Source organism: Schistocerca americana, chromosome 5 (genome assembly GCF_021461395.2).
Source record: "Schistocerca americana isolate TAMUIC-IGC-003095 chromosome 5, iqSchAmer2.1, whole genome shotgun sequence".
Taxonomy (NCBI): Eukaryota; Metazoa; Arthropoda; class Insecta; order Orthoptera; family Acrididae; genus Schistocerca; species Schistocerca americana.
In genome coordinates, this window is record NC_060123.1 from 326,645,777 (window position 1) to 326,663,499 (window position 17,723).

At 43.2% G+C, this 17,723-nt stretch overlaps 1 protein-coding gene across 2 annotated transcripts in view; it reads left to right on the plus strand.

Moving 5' to 3' along the window:
* LOC124615982 overlaps nt 1–17,723 on the plus strand; it is a 123,083-nt gene that overhangs the window by 31,459 nt on the left and 73,901 nt on the right. The gene's annotated exons all lie outside the window — the stretch shown is intronic.

Genomic DNA, 17,723 nt, shown 5'->3' on the forward strand with positions numbered 1-17,723 from the left:
CTTTTCATGCCCCTTGACTCTTATAACTGCTGTCTTGTTTCTATACAAGTTGTAAATAGCCTTTCACACCCTGTATTTTACCCATGCTACCTTCAGAATTTCAAAGAAAATATTCCAGTTAACATTGTCAAAACCACCTATAAGTTTACAAATGCTATAAATGTAGGTTTACATTTCCTTGACCTATCTTCTAAAATAAGTCATAGGATCATTATTGTCTCATATGATACTCATTTCTCTGGAATCCAAACTGATATTCTCCAAGGTTGACTTTTGTCAGCATTTCCATTCTTCTGTAACTATATTAGTATTTTGGAACCATGTCTTATTAAACTTACAGTTCAGTAATATTCTTACCTCTCAGCACCTGCTTTCTTTGGAATTGTAGTTTTGTAGTCTGAGTGTATTTCACCTGTCTTTTACATCGTACTTACTAGATGGTAGAGTTTCGTCATGGCTGGTTTTCCCAAGGCTACCAGTAGCTCTGGCAGAATCACATCATTGTTTCGACGTAGGTCTTTCAATGCTCTCTCAAATTCTTCTCGCAGTATTGTATCTCCCATCTCATATTTATTTACATCCTCTTTCATTTCCGTAATGTTCCTTTCAAGTTCACCTCCCTTGTATAGATCCTCTTCATACTCCTTCCACATTCCAGCTTTCCCTTCTTTGCTCAGAACAGTTTTTCCATCCGAGCTGTTGATATCTATACAGTTGCTTCTCGTTTCTCCAAAGGCCCCTTTAATTTTCCTGTTGGCACTCTCTTTCTCCTGTTGATATATGCTGTTAAATTCTTACATTTGTATTCTAGCCACTCCTGTGAGCCTTTTGTACTTTCTGTCAGTATCACTTTTTAAACATTAAATTCAATATGCCCTACGTTATGCAAGGATTTATACTAGGCCTTGTCTTTTCACCTGTTAGATCCTCTGTTGCCTTCACTATTTCATCTCTCAAATATACCCATTTAGCTTCGACTGTTTTCCTTTCCCTGTTGTAGTCAATTATTGCCTAATGCTTTCTCTGAATCTCTCAGCACCCTCTTGTTCTTTCAACTTACTCAAGTTCCATCTCCTCAATTTCCTACCTGTTTGCAATTTCTTCAGTTTTAAACTACATCTCATATTCAGTAAATTGTCTTCAGAGTACACATATGCCACTGGAAATGTCTTAAAATTTAAAGTCTGGTTCCAAGCTCTCTGTCTTACCATTATATAAACAATCTGAAACCTTTCACTGCCTCCAAGTCTCTTTCACATAGACAGCCTTCTTTCATGATTCTTGAACCAAGTGGTAGTGATGATTAAATTATGCTGTGTGCAGAATTCTACCAGGCAGCTTCCTCTTTCTTTCTTTTCCCCAGTCCATATTCAACTGTTATTTTTCCTTCTCTTCCTGCTGTCAAATTCCAGTTCCTCATCACAATTAAATTTTCATCTGTCTTAACTATCTGAATAATTTCTTTTATCTCATCATACATTTCTTCAATCTCTTCATCTGCAGAGCTAGTTGGCATATAAACTTTTACTACTATAGTGGTTGTGGGCTTCATGTCTATCTTGGTCATGATAATGCATTAGCTATGCTGTTCAAGGTAACTTACCTGCACGCCTATTTTCTTATTCATTATGAAACCTAGTCCTCCATTACCCCTATCTGATTATGTATTTTTAATGCCGCATTCACATGAACAGAAGTCCTGTTCCTCCTGCCACCAAACTTCACCAATTTCCACTATATGTAACTTCAAACAATCCATTCCCATTTTTAAATTTTCTAACTTACTCAATTAAGGGATCCAACTTTCCCTGCTTGGATCCATAGAATGCCAGTTTTGTTTCTCCTCATGATGACATCCTCCTGAATTGTCCCTGCCCAGGGATCTGAATGAGGAACTATTTTACTTCCGGAAATGCCATCATCAGTTACCCATGCAGTAGAGCTGCATGCCCTCAGGAAAAATTATGGCTGTAGTTTCTCCTTGCTTTCAACTGTTTGCAGTTCCAGCTCATCAAGGCCGCTTTGTTTGATCTTACAAGGTCAGATTAGTCAGTCATCCAGACCACTGAAAAGGCTGGTGCCCCACTTCAGGAACCATGTTTGGCCACTCAACAGATATACCTCCTTTGTGGTTGCACCTATAGTACAGCTCAGCTACCTGTATTGCAGAGCACACAAGCCACCCCACCAATGCTAATGTCCATGGTTCATGGGCATGGAACAATTCATTATTTTTCCAAATTAAAATGCATTTTGTCCACCAGTACTGAATGTTAAAAACTAGTTTTAAATCCACAGTTGCATGAATTTTTGTGTTATTGACATTTTGAATACACTATCACTTATTGAAACAATTCCTCCTTCCTGATACAAAATTTAGAGCAATAGGATTACTTTTATGAACAATTTAAACATTACTTACTTCAGACAAAAATCTCAACCATTAAAAGTTGAAATTAAGTTATCACTATGATGTAAGACTCTCTAAACTGCATCTGGGGTTTGCCAAGACTTCGTGCTTTGTGGTCAAATAATTAACATCACTGCCTCTAGATTGCGAGGTCCTGTGTTTGATTCCCAGCTGTGTTGGAGCTTTTCTTCCCATAATCTTTTGACACTTTCTCGATAAAGAAGGTATCATTGTGTAGGAGTATTATGAACTTTTTTTATGTGCCGAAACCCTGTGTCTCTTCTGGAATTTTTCAATCTCAAAACCCTGTTTAACAGCAAAGACGCGTGTCACATTGAAAAACTGCTCCATCGTATAATGGAAAGCTTACTCATGTTGTTGTGGTCTTCAGTCCTGAGACTGGTTTGATGCAGCTCTCCATGCTATTCTATCTTGTGCAAGCTTCCTCATCTCCCAGTACCTATTGCAGCCTACATCCTTCTGAATCTGCTTAGTGTATTCATCTCTTGGTCTCCTTCTACGATTTTTACCCTCCACGCTGCCCTCCAATGCTAAATTTGTGGTCCCTTGATGCCTCAGAACTTGTCCTACCAACCGGTCCCTTCTTCTCGTCAAGTTGTGCCACAAACTCCTCTTCTCCCCAATTCTATTCAATACCTCCTCATTAGTTATGTGATCTACCCATCTAATTTTCAGCATTTTTCTGTAGCACCACATTTCGAAAGCTTCTATTCTCTTCTTGTCCAAACTATTTATTGTCCATGTTTCACTTCCATACATGGCTACACTCCATACAAATACTCTTAGAAACGACTTCCTGACACTTAAATCAATATTCAATGTTAACAAATTTCTCTTCTTCAGAAACGCTTTCCTTGACATTGTCAGTCTACATTTTATATGCTCTCTACTTTGAACATCATCAGTTATTTTGCTCCCCAAATAGCAGAACGCCTTTACTACTTTAAGAGTCTCATTTCCTAATCTAATTCCCTCAGCATCGCCTGACTTAATTCGACAACATTCCATTATCCTCGTTTTGCTTTTGTTGATGTTCATCTTATATCCTCCTTTCAAGACACCGTCCATTCCGTTCAACTGCTCTTCCAAGTCCTTTCATGTCTCTGACAGAATTACAATGTCATCGGCGAACCTCAAAGTTTTTATTTCTTCTCCATGGATTTTAATACCTACTCCGAACTTTTCTTTTGTTTCCTTTACTGCTTGCTCAATATACAGATTGAATAGCATCAGGGAGAGGCTACAACCCTGTCTCACTCCCTTCCCAACCACTCAACTCTTATAACTGCCATTTGGGTTCTGTACAAATTGTAAATAGCTGTTTGCTCCCTGTATTTTACCCCTGCCACCTTTAGATTTTGAAAGAGAGTATTCCAGTCAACATTGTCAAAAGCTTTCTCTAAGTCTACAAATGCTAAAAACATAGGTTTGCCTTTCCTTAATCTTTCTTCTAAGATAAGTCGTAAGGTCAGTATTGCCTCACGTGTTCCAATATTTCTACGGAATCCAAACTGATCTTCCCCGATGTCGGCTTCTACCAGTTTTTCCATTCATCTGTAAAGAATTCGTGTTAGTATTTTGCAGCTGTGACTGAAACTGATTGTTCGGTAATTTCTCATCTGTCAACACCTGCTTTCTTTGGGATTGGAATTATTATATTCTTCTTGAAGTCTGAGAGTACTTCGCCTGTCTCGTACATCTTCCTCACCAGATGGTAGTTTTGTCAGGACTGGCTGTCAGTAGTTCTAATGGAATGTTGTCTATTCCCGGGGCCTTGTTTCAGCTCAGGTCTCTCAGTGCTTTGTCAAACTCTTCACGCAGTATCGTATCTTCCATTTCATCTTCATCTACATTCTCTTCCATTTCTATAATATTATCCTCAAGTACATCGCCCTTGTATAGACCCTCTATATACTCCTTCCATCTTTCTGCTTTCCTTTCTTTGGTTAGAACTGGGTTTCCATCTGAGCTCTTGATATTCATACAAGTGGTTCTTTTTTCTCCAAAGGTCTTTTTAATTTTCCTGTAGCCAGTATCTATCTTACCTCTAGTCAGTAAGCCTCTACATCCTTACATTTGTCCTCTAGCCATCCCTGCTTAGCCCTGCACTTCCTGTCGATCTCATTTTTGAGACGTTTGTATTCCTTTTTGCCTGCTTCTTTACTACATTTTTATATTTTCTCCTTTCATCAATTAAACTCAATATTTCTTCTGTTACCCAAGGATTTCTACTAGCCCTCGTCTTTTTACCTACTTGATCCTCTGCTGCCTTCACTACTTCATCCCTCAGAGCTACCCATTCTTCTTCTACTGTGCTTCTTTCCCCCACTGCTGCCAATTGTCCCCTTATGCTCTCCCTGAAACTCTGTACAACCTCTGGTTTAGTCAGTTTATCCAGGTCCCATCTCCTTACATTCCCACCTTTTTGCAGTTTCTTCAATTTTAATCTGCAGTTCGTAACCAGTAGATTGTGGTCAGAGTCCACATCTGCCCCTGGAAATGTCTTACAATTTAAAACCTGGTTCCTAAATCTCTGTCTTACCATTATATAATCTATCTGATACCTTTTTAGTATCTCCGGTATTCTTCCATGTATACAATCTTCTTTTATGATTCTTGAACCAAGTGTTAGCTATGATTAAGTTATGCTCTGTGCAAAATTCTACCCGACGGCTTCCTCTTTCATTTCTTCCCCCCAATCCATATTCACCTACTATGTTTCCTTCTCTCCCTTTTCCTACACTCGAATTCCAGTCACCATGACTATTAAATTTTCGTCTCCCTTCACTACCTGAATAATTTCTTTTATCTCATCATACGTTTCTTCAATTTCTTCATCATCTGCAGAGCTAGTTGGCATATAAACTTGTACTACTGTGGTAGGCATGGGCTTCGTGCCTATCTTGGCCACAATAACGCGTTCACTATGCTGTTTGTAGTAGCTTACCCGCACACCTATTTTTTTATTCTTTATTAAACCTACTCCTGCATTACCTCTATTTGATTTTGTATTTATAACCCTGTATTCACCTGACCAAAAGTCTTGTTCCTCCTGCCACCAAACTTCACTAATTCCCACTATATCTAACTTTAACCTATCCATTTCCCTTTTTAAATTTTCTAACCTACCTGCTCGATTAAGGGATCTGACATTCCACACTCCGATCTGTAGAACACCAGTTTCCTTTCTCCTGATAACAATGTCCTTTTGAGTAGTCCCCGCCCGGAGATCCAAATGGGGGACTATTTTATCTCTGGAATATTTTACCCAAGAGGACGCCATCATCATTTAACCATACGGTAAAGGTGCATGTCCTCAGGAAAAATTACGGCTGTAGTTTCCCCTTGCTTTCAGCCGTTCACAGTACCAGCACAGCAAGGCCATTTTGGTTATTGTTACAAGGCCAGATCAGTCAATCATCCAGACTGTTGTCCCTGCCACTACTGAAAAGGCTGCTGCCCCTCTTCAGGAACCACACGATTGTCTGGCCTCTCAACAGATACCCCTCCGTTGTGGTTGCACCTACGGTACGGCCATCTGTATTGCTGAAACACGCAAGCCTCCCCACCAATGGCAAGGTCCATGGTTCTTGGGGGGGAGCTTACTCATAGTCAGCTGTAAAATATTTTCCAATAGATTTTGACATTCAGCTGCATTCCATAAACATTTTAGGAGACTTGATATTAAAAGTTTGTTGATGTTAGTTGCGAGCAACCACTTAGTTCTTGGCTGGTTCACTCATTTCATAGCACTTACAACAAGGAGACGCCCACATCTGATAGTTTTAGCACTCTAAGGAAGATGTTGCAGGTTAAGAGTTTTTGTCCACAGCATTCTCATCTTTGACTACTGGTATAGATTATTTGTGCTGTTAGCAGGGGGAGGGGCAGGTGCAGAGACAGTTGAATAGGGCCGCATCAGTGGTGTAACTGCTAAGGCCATCCTCCTAGAAGTATTTTTATGTTGCAGTTGTTATGCTGTAAAGAAAGTAAAGCTGTGCTCAGTCAAAAGGTAGCTTTGATGACTGCAGTGTTCGGGGACCTAAGTTTCAGTATGCACTCTGAAACACAATGCAACTTGACTTGGCATTTTTGTTTGTAATCGTTAAAGGTGAAAGACGTGATAAGTAACAGAAAATCATAGGACCAATGGGGATTGAACCCCTGACCTTTAGTTTTATAGTCTGGAACTTAACCCATTGAGCTACTGATGCACATTTTTATACAAACCATTAATAAGTTATTTATCAAATAGAAACTGCACAGAGCCAAGGGAACAAGTGCCATATAATTCTGTAGAAGTAGTAAACAGAGAAAATGCAGTGTTTGGCATTCTGTGTTGTTCGTTATTTAAGTTACACATAATATCTTTGCAAATTTGTTTGAATGATCTGCTTATTTGAATAATTATGTAGGTAGAAATTTATTTAAATTATGCCCATGTCTGCTTATCACTCTACCTTGCGCTTCCTTCTTCTTCGCTGTCATTGTAGCTAGTATTACCAATTGTAATAAGTCCTAGTATTTCATTTGCTTAGTTTACTCAAGAGAGCCTACAATATAGCTGGATTGAAATTTCTTTTGTTAATTACAAATAATTTTTCATTTATTCTGTCTATAAAACACTTCAGTGTCAGTGCAATTCTGCACGATGGCGCAGATAAAAGTAAGTTTTAAATGCAGTGAAATTACAGAAACAAAGAGCTGCGGTGGATTTACAGTTCCATTGAAAAATTCATTCATAGATGATGTTGAAAGTGACCCCCTCCAATATCAATACACAGCTGTCCACGTCTAAGCATATTCATATACACCCAGCGTAAAGTTTGGTTATCAATGGCAGCAACTTCGTGGCTGATGCTGTCTTTCAGTTCCTGTATTGTGTGTGAATTTGTTTCATAGTGTGTGTATTTCAAGTGTCGCCAGAGGTAAAAAAAAAAAAAATAAATAAATAATCACACATTGTTAGATCCAGTGAACATGGTGGCCAACAAACTTTTGCTGACATTTCCTTCCTCAGATAAGAAATCATGGACTTGTTCCAGGGATACCTTAGGTATGTGACATATTGCCCCATCTCACTGGAAGAAACAGCGTTGAGCACAAAAAGCATCAAAAATTTCCATATATGCAACTTTGTAGAGGGTGCTATCAAAGAAGATCAGTCCATTGTGTGTGTTCCTGTTGCACTGCACCAAACACCAATTTTTTCATGATGGAGTGGTTGACACACAGTGTTAGGGTTCTCTGTTGCCCAGTACCTCATGTTCTGTGAAATCACATAATGGGAAACATGAGACCATGCTTCATCACTCATGATGAAAGGGTCTAACAAACCATCATTGAAGTTATTTAAAAGCCTCGTGCAGTAATCTATGCATTTCTGATGGTCCTCCTCCTGTAATTGCTGCACAATTATCACATGATATGGCTTAAGACTTTTCAATTTCCACTAGCAACTCCTCCTACTTACATGCATCTGTTGGCTTAATTTATATGTAGAGTTCCTTGGGATCTGAATAATTCTTCGGCAGATGTCTGCTGTAACTTCTGGTGTGCGAACTGAAGGACTTCTTTGTTGTTTTACATTTTGCACAGATCCGTAGGAATGCTAATTTTTATACAGACTTTGTATTGCTCTCTTTGTTGGTAGTCCTCTATCTTGATGCTTGACCCCAAAAATTTCATGAGTTTCCTTAACCGAAATTTTGTTCACGTTTGTTTCCACAATTTCAATTCTCTCTTCCCTCAAGAAAGTCTCTTTGCAGACCGCAAAGAGAGATGCGTAACTTTACCGATGAAATAAACTAAAATACTGACAGAAGAATACTAACAATCGATTATTGCATAAAACTGTCCATTGTTGTAGCTATTCACTCTATTTCAGGAGTCGAACTATTGCTTTCGCATTCAATGCAGATGTGGGCTATTTTTAACTGCGCCACCCTGTAGCTGCAGACTGAATGCGAGCATTATTTCATCGTCTTTCATCCATGCAAATTCACATTTCCACAGCTAAATCAGTGACCTTCAATAACATTCAATACTCAATTATCACTTTACATGTTGTTATACATAATTGTTCTCGGTCACTGTGGTAATACTTGATGAACCTCGGGTATACAGCATTCACTTTGTCCAAAGAAAACATGGAAAATCGACAGCTTCTAGTAAATTCTAATTCTAAATGTGTTCCAGTGCTTGCAGGGCCCATTAGTGCCACTATGTTGTGATGAAGCTCTATAAAGACAGTGTTCCCACGGTCACATGGCAGGGCCACATGCTTGTTGTCCTTGACTCTGTGAGTGTGCTCCACTTGATACCAAGCGAGGAAATTGCTGGGTGCGTACTTCCACAATGTGTGCAAAGTGACTGATGGGCAGCGAGCACTACTCACATGGTTTTGCCTGTTGTATACAGTCCTCTAATGATGAGGGGTACTTATGATGAATAGTGGACAGAAGTTCCATAACTCTGTGAGTTTTTACAAGAAAGTGTCAAAAACAGTTTCAACAATGCAGTTCCCATGTTGTGTGTTGTTTGCAAAGCTCCAGCTAAAATCAGCTGCTAATAAATTAATTGATATATTCATCTGTCTACCCTCTTATTCATGTAACACTAGATTTGGTGGTGACTGATGTCTGACTTATACAACTGTTCACTGCAGGATGTTAAAATTAGCAATTCATGATCTGATAGAGCTCCACCAGCAAGTCTGACATCTGTATTTACATTTACATATGTACTCTGCAAGCCAGTTAATGGTGCACAGTTCAGGTTACCTTGTGCTGCCACTAGTTATTTCCTTTCACCTTCCCCTAACAATGAAAGCATGGGCAAAATGACTGCCTACACATTTCTGTATGAGCCCTAATTTGTCTTACCTTCATTGTCCATATGCAAAACGTGCATTGGTGGAAGAAGAATCATTCTACAGCCTACAGTGAATGCTGGTTCTCTAAATTTTCTCCGTAGTGTTTCACAAAAAGAATGTCATCTTCCTTCCAGAAATTCCCATTTGAGTTCAAGAAGCATCTCCATAATACTCTCATGTTGATTGAACCTGCAGGTAACAAATCTAGCAACAAGCTTCTGAATTACTTTGGTTTCTCCCTTTAATCCAAGTTAGTGGGATCCAGACACTCCAGCACTACTCAAGAATGAGTCACAAGAGTGTTCTATACCCAGTCTCCTTTACAGACAAGCTATACTTTCTTAAAATTCTCCCATTAAACTGAAGTCAACCATATGGCTTCCCTGCTACTGTCCCTATGTGCCCTTTCTATTTCATATTGCGTTACACCCCCCAGGGGGTCCACAACTCTTTTGTGGATAAGTGCATAGCGAGTTGTTTAGTGCCTACGTCCGGAGACGGACACTTGAAACTGTAAAACAGTCTCTCTCCTTCGCTTTCACTGCTGGCAAGTCTCTGTCCTTCCTTTGTCTTTCTCTTTTCCTTACCTCTTCTTTTTACCCTCTTCTCTGCTGTGGCGTTTGAGACCTCTCTTCTTTCCTTTCCTTTTCTTTGTTCCTCCCTTTCTCTTTTTTCCTCCCTGTGCATGTCTGTAGGCTGACCCACGCATTCCCATGCATAGCCGGTGACAGGGTAACATGTAATTCCCCGCCCTGGGTAGACAGGTAGGACACATACGTACCCCTGGTAATGGCCAGGTGCAGGTAGGGGTGATTACCCGAGCTGGTACCCTCTGAAAGTGCCGATTGGTCCCTCCGTCCATTTCTCAGGAGGTGTGACCTGAGGTGTGAACAATCACCTAAGGCAGGAGTGCCCTCAGAGAGGGCCCCCACAAGGAAGGAGCGTGCCATCGGAGATGCCGGTAATCATGGGGGATACTTCCCCAATGGTTTCCTCATCATCTACTATGTCTGCTCACAAGCGAAAGTTAAATGAGTCTCAGCCACGGACAGTTCTTCCATCAGTGCCACAGTTCCTTGTTGTTCCTTCGTTGGATGAAGGTCAAGACTTCTCCACAGTCAACTCTTTCATTATTCAGAAAGGTGTCAACACAATTGCAGGTCCTGTAAAGTCTTGTTCCCGATTACAAAATGGCACCTTGTTGTTAGAAACAGTCAGTGCCCTCCAGGCACAAAAATCGCTGCGTACTTCACTGCTACACATCTTCTCTGTCTGGGTGGAAGTGCACCGCACTTTAAATTCATCACATGGGGTGGTTTATACGTGCTTCCTCGACGGACTGTCCGACGAGGAAATTGAAAACTACCTGTTTGACCAGGGCGTAACAGCTGTTCATCGAGTCATGAAAAGAGTTGACAAGGACTTGGTTCCAACCTGTACTGTCTTCTTGACATTTGACAGAGTTCAACTTCCATTGAACATAAAACCGGGCTATGAGAGAATTTTGCGTTCGCCCTTACATCCCAAACCCTACGCATTGCTATCAGTGTCAGCGGTTCAATCATACCAGCCAGTCATGTTCCCATCCGGCCAAATGCGTTACGTGTGGCAAGGATGCCCACGAGGGTGCTTGTCCACCTCCATCCCCTCATTACATCAGCTGTATGGGTGACCACGCTGCTTCCTGTAGAGATTGCCCCATTTTCAAAGACAAATGGCTCATTGAGGAAATCAGAGTGAAGGAAAAGGTGTTGACCTTTGCTGCTCGAAAGTTATTCACCAGTCGAAAGCCCACTGTGCCTCACGCAGGTAAATACAGCACTGTCCTTGCCACTCCTCTGCCTACAAAGGAGGCAGCCACGGTCGTCAGATCGGCCAGCGCAAAGATCGCCTGTTCAACCTCCCCACTATCACCTGCTCACTCTATGGCTCACCCTTCATCAGGTTCTGCTAAATCACGAGCCCCAAAATCAGATACCTGGACTTCCAAAAGAGAGCCTACTTACGAAGATTTTTTACATGCCTCGACTTCACAACCATTGATTGCTCCCTCATCTCAACGTCCTGCTTCCAAGAAGGCTAATAAGAAATCCAGTTCCTCTCCTTCTCCACCATGGTGTGTCTCATCTACAGCACCACCTGGCGGTAAACGCCCTCGGCCGTCTTCTGTGTCGCCAAGGAGCATTGCTGGCGGCCGATCAACCGGCCGATCGCTGGTGGCAGGAGCTGCTCCCGAACAACCTATGGATCAGGAACTTCTGCCTTCGGCAGAATGTCATTCCACGCTGTTGGCCGCTGGGTCTGAGCAGTCATTGAGTTGAGGGCAACCTTGGTCACATTCTTCCCTTTCCTGCCCACCCTATGTCCAATATCCATTGGAATATCCATGGCATTCGAGCCAATCGGGATGAATTGTCGATCATCTTAAAATTCTACTCGCCAGTCACCTTCTGTCTTCAGGAAACAAAGCTGCGTCAACCAATTCCCTTAAACAGTTCCTTCCAAGCTGTTGCTGGCCGTCTTTCTCTTTCTGGATACACCTTCTCTCTTTGTACTGTATACATTCCATCGTCCACACCAATGACAAGAGCTGATCTTCATCTTCTTGGTCAGCTTCCGACCCCCCCTATTTTCTGGTTGGGGACTTCCATGCCCACAACCCGCTTTGGGGGATCTCCGCGTCCTTGTCCGTGCGGCTCACTATTGATAGACATTTTCCACCAAGCGGATCTTGTTTGCTTCAACACTGGGGACCCTACATTTTTGTCTGCCTCCACAACAAATTTCTCTCATTTGGACCTTTCGGTCAGTACTGTTCCCACTAGCTCGATGCTTTGAATGGTTCGCTCTTGCTGATACACACTCGAGTGACCACTTTCCATGTGTCCTTAGATTGCAGCCATGACTGCCGTAGTGCACCCGAGACACTGGAAGTTTGCCCCAGCCGATTGGACACTTCTTTCATCTCTAGCGACATTCTATGACCGTCACTTTTCTAGTGTCGATGATGAGGTCACTCATATTACAGAAGTTATTCTTACGGTTGCGGAACGTTCAATACCTCGCACCTCCAATTTGCCCTGGTGTTTTCCCAGTTCGTTGGTGGAATGAGGCATGCCGTGACGCAATATGTGAGCAGCGACGTGCTCTTCACGTTTTCCGCCACCATCCTACTTTGGCCAACTGTTTCCACTATAAGCAGTTCTGTGCGTGATGCCGTTGTGTCATCTGCGATAGCAAGAAGGCAAGCTGGGACTTCTTTACTAGCTCATTTAACACATTCACTCCCTCCTCAGAAGTTTGGAGTCAGATTCGATGGTTATCTGGTGCGCCTAGTTTCTCCCCGGTCTCTGGGCTCACTGTCACGCATGATACCTTAGTGGACCCTGTTGCAATTTCTAACTCGCTGGGTCAACACTTTGTTGAGATTTCGAGCTCTTCAAATTACCCGCCAGCTTTTCTCCCAAAGAAATGTGCAGCGGAAGTGCAACCTCTTGCTTTCTCCTCTCAAAATCGTGAAAGCTATAATACTGTTTTCTACATGCGGGAACTCCAACACGCACTCTCTTCTTCTCGCTATTCCACCCCAGGACCGGATGGTATCACATTCAAATGTTGCTGAATTTACCATACCATAGTCTGCGCTACCTCCTTCGCCTTTATAATCGAATTTGGACCGACAGTACTTTTCCCAGAAGATGACGGGAAGCTATTGTCGTTCCTATTCTGAAACCTGGAAAGGACAAACATCTCACCTCCAGCTATTGCCCCATTTCCCTCACGAGTAGTGTATGTAAGGTTTTGGAGCGTATGGTGAATTGGCGTTTAGCCTGGTGGCTAGAGTACCGAAGTATTTTAACAGCTGCCCAATGCGGTTTCTGAAAGCATCGTTCTGCCGTTGACCATCTTGTTGCTCTCTCCACTTGTATCATGAACAATTTTTTCAGGAAACACCAAACAGTAGCAATATTTTTTGATCTGGAGAGAGCATACGATACCTGTTGGAGGACAGGCATCCTCCGCACACTGTTCTCTTGGGGCTTTCGAGGTCGGCTGCCCCTTTTTCTTTGTGAATTTATACCAGAGCACACAGTTAAAGTGCGGGTGAACACTACTTTCTCCCAAAAAAAAACAGGGTACCCCAGGGCTGCGTGGACGATTTTGCAATCTACTACAGCTCTCAACCGATCAGCCTTCTTGAATGACGTCTTCAAGGATGTCTCGATCGCTTCCACTCTTGGAGCATCAAAACCGGCTTCCGCTTTTCTCCCAGTAAGACCGTTTGAATCAATTTTTGGCATCGTACGGAGTTTCTTCCACCTTCCCGACATCTAGGCCCTGTCAATCTTCCGTTCGCAGACATCGCTAAATTCTTGGGTCTCACGTTTGACAGAAAAATGTGCTGGTCCTCCCACATTTCCTATCTTTTGGCTCGCTGTCTGCGATCCCTCAACACCCTCCGTGTCCTGAATGGTACCTCCTGGGGAGTGGTCCGAGTGGTCCTTCTCTGCATTTATTGCACCTTAGTACACTCAAAATTGGTCTATGGAAGCATAGTTTACTCCTCTGCTCGACCGTCTATTCTTCAGCATCTCGAAGAGTCCACCGTGGATTACGTTTAGCGTCTGGAGCTTTTTACACCAGCCCTGTGGAAAGCCTTTGTGCTGAGACTGCTGAACCTCTGCTGTCCAATCGGAGAGCTGTCCTTCTGAGTCGTTATGCTAGCCATCTGTCTTCCATGCCTGCTAATCCGGCCCATGACATTTTTTCGATGCCTCCTGGGATGTAGGGTATGCAGGCCACCCTTCCTCTCTACTACCACTGGGAGTCTGCTACCGTCAACTGCTACATTCTCTTTCCTTCCACTTTCCTAAAACTTTCTTGACAACTTGGGGTACAGCACCGCCTTGGCTCCGGCTCTGGCCCCGGACCTGCCTGCTCTGTGACCTTTGTCAGTTTCTCAAGGATGGTACCCCTTCTCTTGTTTATCAGCGGGCATTTGCTGCTCTATGCGCACAAATGAAGGATGCCACATTTATTTACACTGATGGCTCAAAAACATCATTTGGTGTTTGGAGTGTCTATATTGTTGGCGACACCCCTAATCGATTTCGGCTTCCCCAACAAGTTTCGGTTTTTACTACGGAGCTTTACGCTGTTCTCCAGGCTGTCCAATACATCCGTCGCCATACAGCAGGACTGCTGACACCTCTGCAGATCTCATGGAGCAAGATCCTCCAGCCTGTGCCTCCTTTAGCAGTGAGTCTTCGAAGGCTGGCACTCGGCTACTGCCAACATGACACCCCTTCATTTCTTTCCCTCCTCGCTTTTCTTCATTATCAATCTTCTCTAATGGAATGTTGTGGCCTTCAATCAAACAAAGATGATTTATGGATGCTCTTAGAATCACAGCGTCCCCTTGTTCTCTGCCTCCAGGAATCACAATTGTGTCCTCATAACCACTTTGAGCTCTTGCATTTCTTCCCGGTCCATTTTGACCTTCACCCTATGGGACAGCATTCCATCATATAGTGGAGTTGTGCTGCCCATGTGGGGATGACATTCATGGTCAACCCATCTCTCTGACTACCTGCCTTCAAGCTGTTGCATTTTGCTTTTTCCTTCCTCACTTGATCATTTCCCTTTGTACCCTTTGCATCCCTTCGTTATTTGATGTAACGAGGGCAGACTTCCTCCAGCTTGTTGGGCAGCTACCTCTCCCCTGTGAGCTGCTTGATGACTTTAATGCGCACCAGAACCTGTCATAGAGGTGCCACCTTGGCTGACTTTCTCAATCAACTTGACCTCCTATGTCTTAGCACGGCAGCACCCACATTCTTTTCAGACTCTATGCACACCTTTTCACATTTGGACCTCTCCTTCTGCACTGCCCAGCTTGCCGATAATCTCAAGTGGTCCATTCTCTGACACATACTCGAGCAACCATTTCCCACGTGCTATCCATTTGCTGATTCCTACCCCACCTACGTGCCACCTAAAAGACTGCTTACTAAGGCTGACTGGAGCCTTTACTCCTCCATGGTGACCTTCAACGAACATTTCCCCAGTTGTGATGACCATGTAGAATATCTCACAAATATTATCCTTACCACCGCAGATCGTTCCATTCCTCGCACTTCCTCTTTACCATGCCATGTCCCAGTCCTTGGTGGACTGAGGCATGCTGTGACGCAATTCACACACAGAGACGTGCTCTCTGCATTTTTAACAGTCATCCTATGATGGCAAACTGCATTCATTATAAACAGTTGCATGCACAATGTCGCTGTGTTCTTCAGAATAACAAAAAAGCTAGCTGGATTTCATTTACTAGTTCTCTTAACAGTTCCATACCCTCTTCTGTTGTATGGGCCAACCACTGAGTGCTCTCTGGGACCAAGATCCATACCCCAATTTTCTGGCCTGAGAGTAGCAGATGATGTCGTAGTGGACGCTATTGCTATCTCCAACACCTTGGGCCACCATTTTGCAGAGATTTGGAGCACCTCCCAGTATCACCCTGCCTTCCTTCATCGGAAATGAGCAGAGGCAACATGGGTGATACCCTTCTCTTCTCAGAATTGTGACTGTTATAGTGCTACCTTTACTGTGAGGGATCTAGATCATGGTGTCTCTACATCCCAATCCTCCACCCTGGGGCAAGACAATTTTCACTTTTAGATGTTGCACCACAATTCTCTTGCAGGCAGGCACTTTCTGTTTCATACGTACAACCACATCTGGGCAGAGGGCACAATTTCCAGATGTTGGCATGAAGCCACCATCATACCCATACCTAAGCCTGGTAAGGACGAACACCTACCTTTTAGCTACCACTACAGTGTAGATTTCAAGTGCGCCATTCTGCAGTTGACCATCTGCATGCCCTGTTTCCTTTAGGAATTTTTAAAAGATCAAGTTTTCAAGGTATGTGTGGGTTCTGCCTTGTCGGACACCTTTATCCAGGAAAACAATGTAACTCAGAGTTTTGTCCTGAGCATTATCTCTCTCTGCTATCGCCATTAACCCAATAATGGCCTGTCTCCTGCTGGGCATCTCCGGCTCCCTATTTTTTGCCATCTATTGCAGTTCTCCACGGACTTGTCTCATTGAATGGCATCTTCAATGAGATCTCGATCGTCTCTACTCATGGAGCGTTGACAGTGGCTTTTGTTTCTCCACTAACAAAACTGTTTGTATGAATTTCTGGCATCGTCGTTGGTTTCTTCTGCTGTCTTTACATCTTCAGCCTGTTGCTCTTCTGTTTGTTGAAATTACAAAATTCCTGGGGCTCTTGCTCAATAGGAAACTTCCTTGGTCCTCTCATGTGTCTTACCTGTCAGTGCGCTGTATGGAGTTCCTCAATGTCCTATGTGTCCTCAGTGGTACTTTCTGGGGAGCAGTTCGAACAACCACCATCTGTTTGTACCGGTCCCTACTCCGTTCGAAACTAGTCTGTTGGCGTTTTGTTTATGCATCTTGCACGTTCATCCCTCTTAACAATGTCTCAATACTACCCACCATTGTGGCATCCATTTGGCCACTGGCACCTTTTGCACTAGCCCAGTTGAGAGTCTGTATGCAGAAGCTCCTGAACTACTGCTGCCCTACTGCTGTGACTTCCTCCTTAACAGATATGAATGCCCTTTCTGTGTCATGCATGGGCACCCATCATATGCCTCCTTCGATGATTCCTGTGATCACCATTATGGGGCGCTTCCCTCTTGTCTGTTACCTCCGGGAGTTCTCTTATGGTTATTGCTCCAGTAGCTTAACTTCACGCTACCTGCCACTTTCCTGATGGGTGTAAACCCTTCACCACCTTGGCTTCGTGCGGCGGCCCATGTTCATTCACTTCCTAAGGACAATACTCTAGCCTTGCTCCATCACCTTCAGTTTCACAACCTTCGTACGGAACTTTGCAATAATACCTATGTTTACACTGATGGATCTCGCATTGGCAGCGACTTTCTTCAGTACTGACATCTGGAACACCATTCAGTATTTACAGCAGATCTCTTTGCCCTGTATCAGGCCACGCAGTACATCCGGCGACACAGGCTTTTCAATTGCGTCATCTGCTCAGACTCTCTCTATGCCCACCAAAGCCTCCGTGTGTTGTACACCATCCTCCCTTAGTGCCAGGAGTCTAGAAAAGCGATCACTTTCTCACTGTTAATGGAGTCGCTGTTATGTTTATGTAGGTTTATGCTTACGTCAGTCTGACAGGAAACAAGGGTGCTAACACTACTGCCAAGGCTGCAGGCCTCGTACCTCAGCCTACTAGTTCTTACATTCCCTCCGATGGTCTCTCTGTTGCCATTTGTCAGCTGGTGGCGTCACTTTGGCATCATCACTGGTCATCTCTTCATGGGAAGGAGGTCCGGGTTATTAAGCATCTACCAGTGGCTTGGGCAA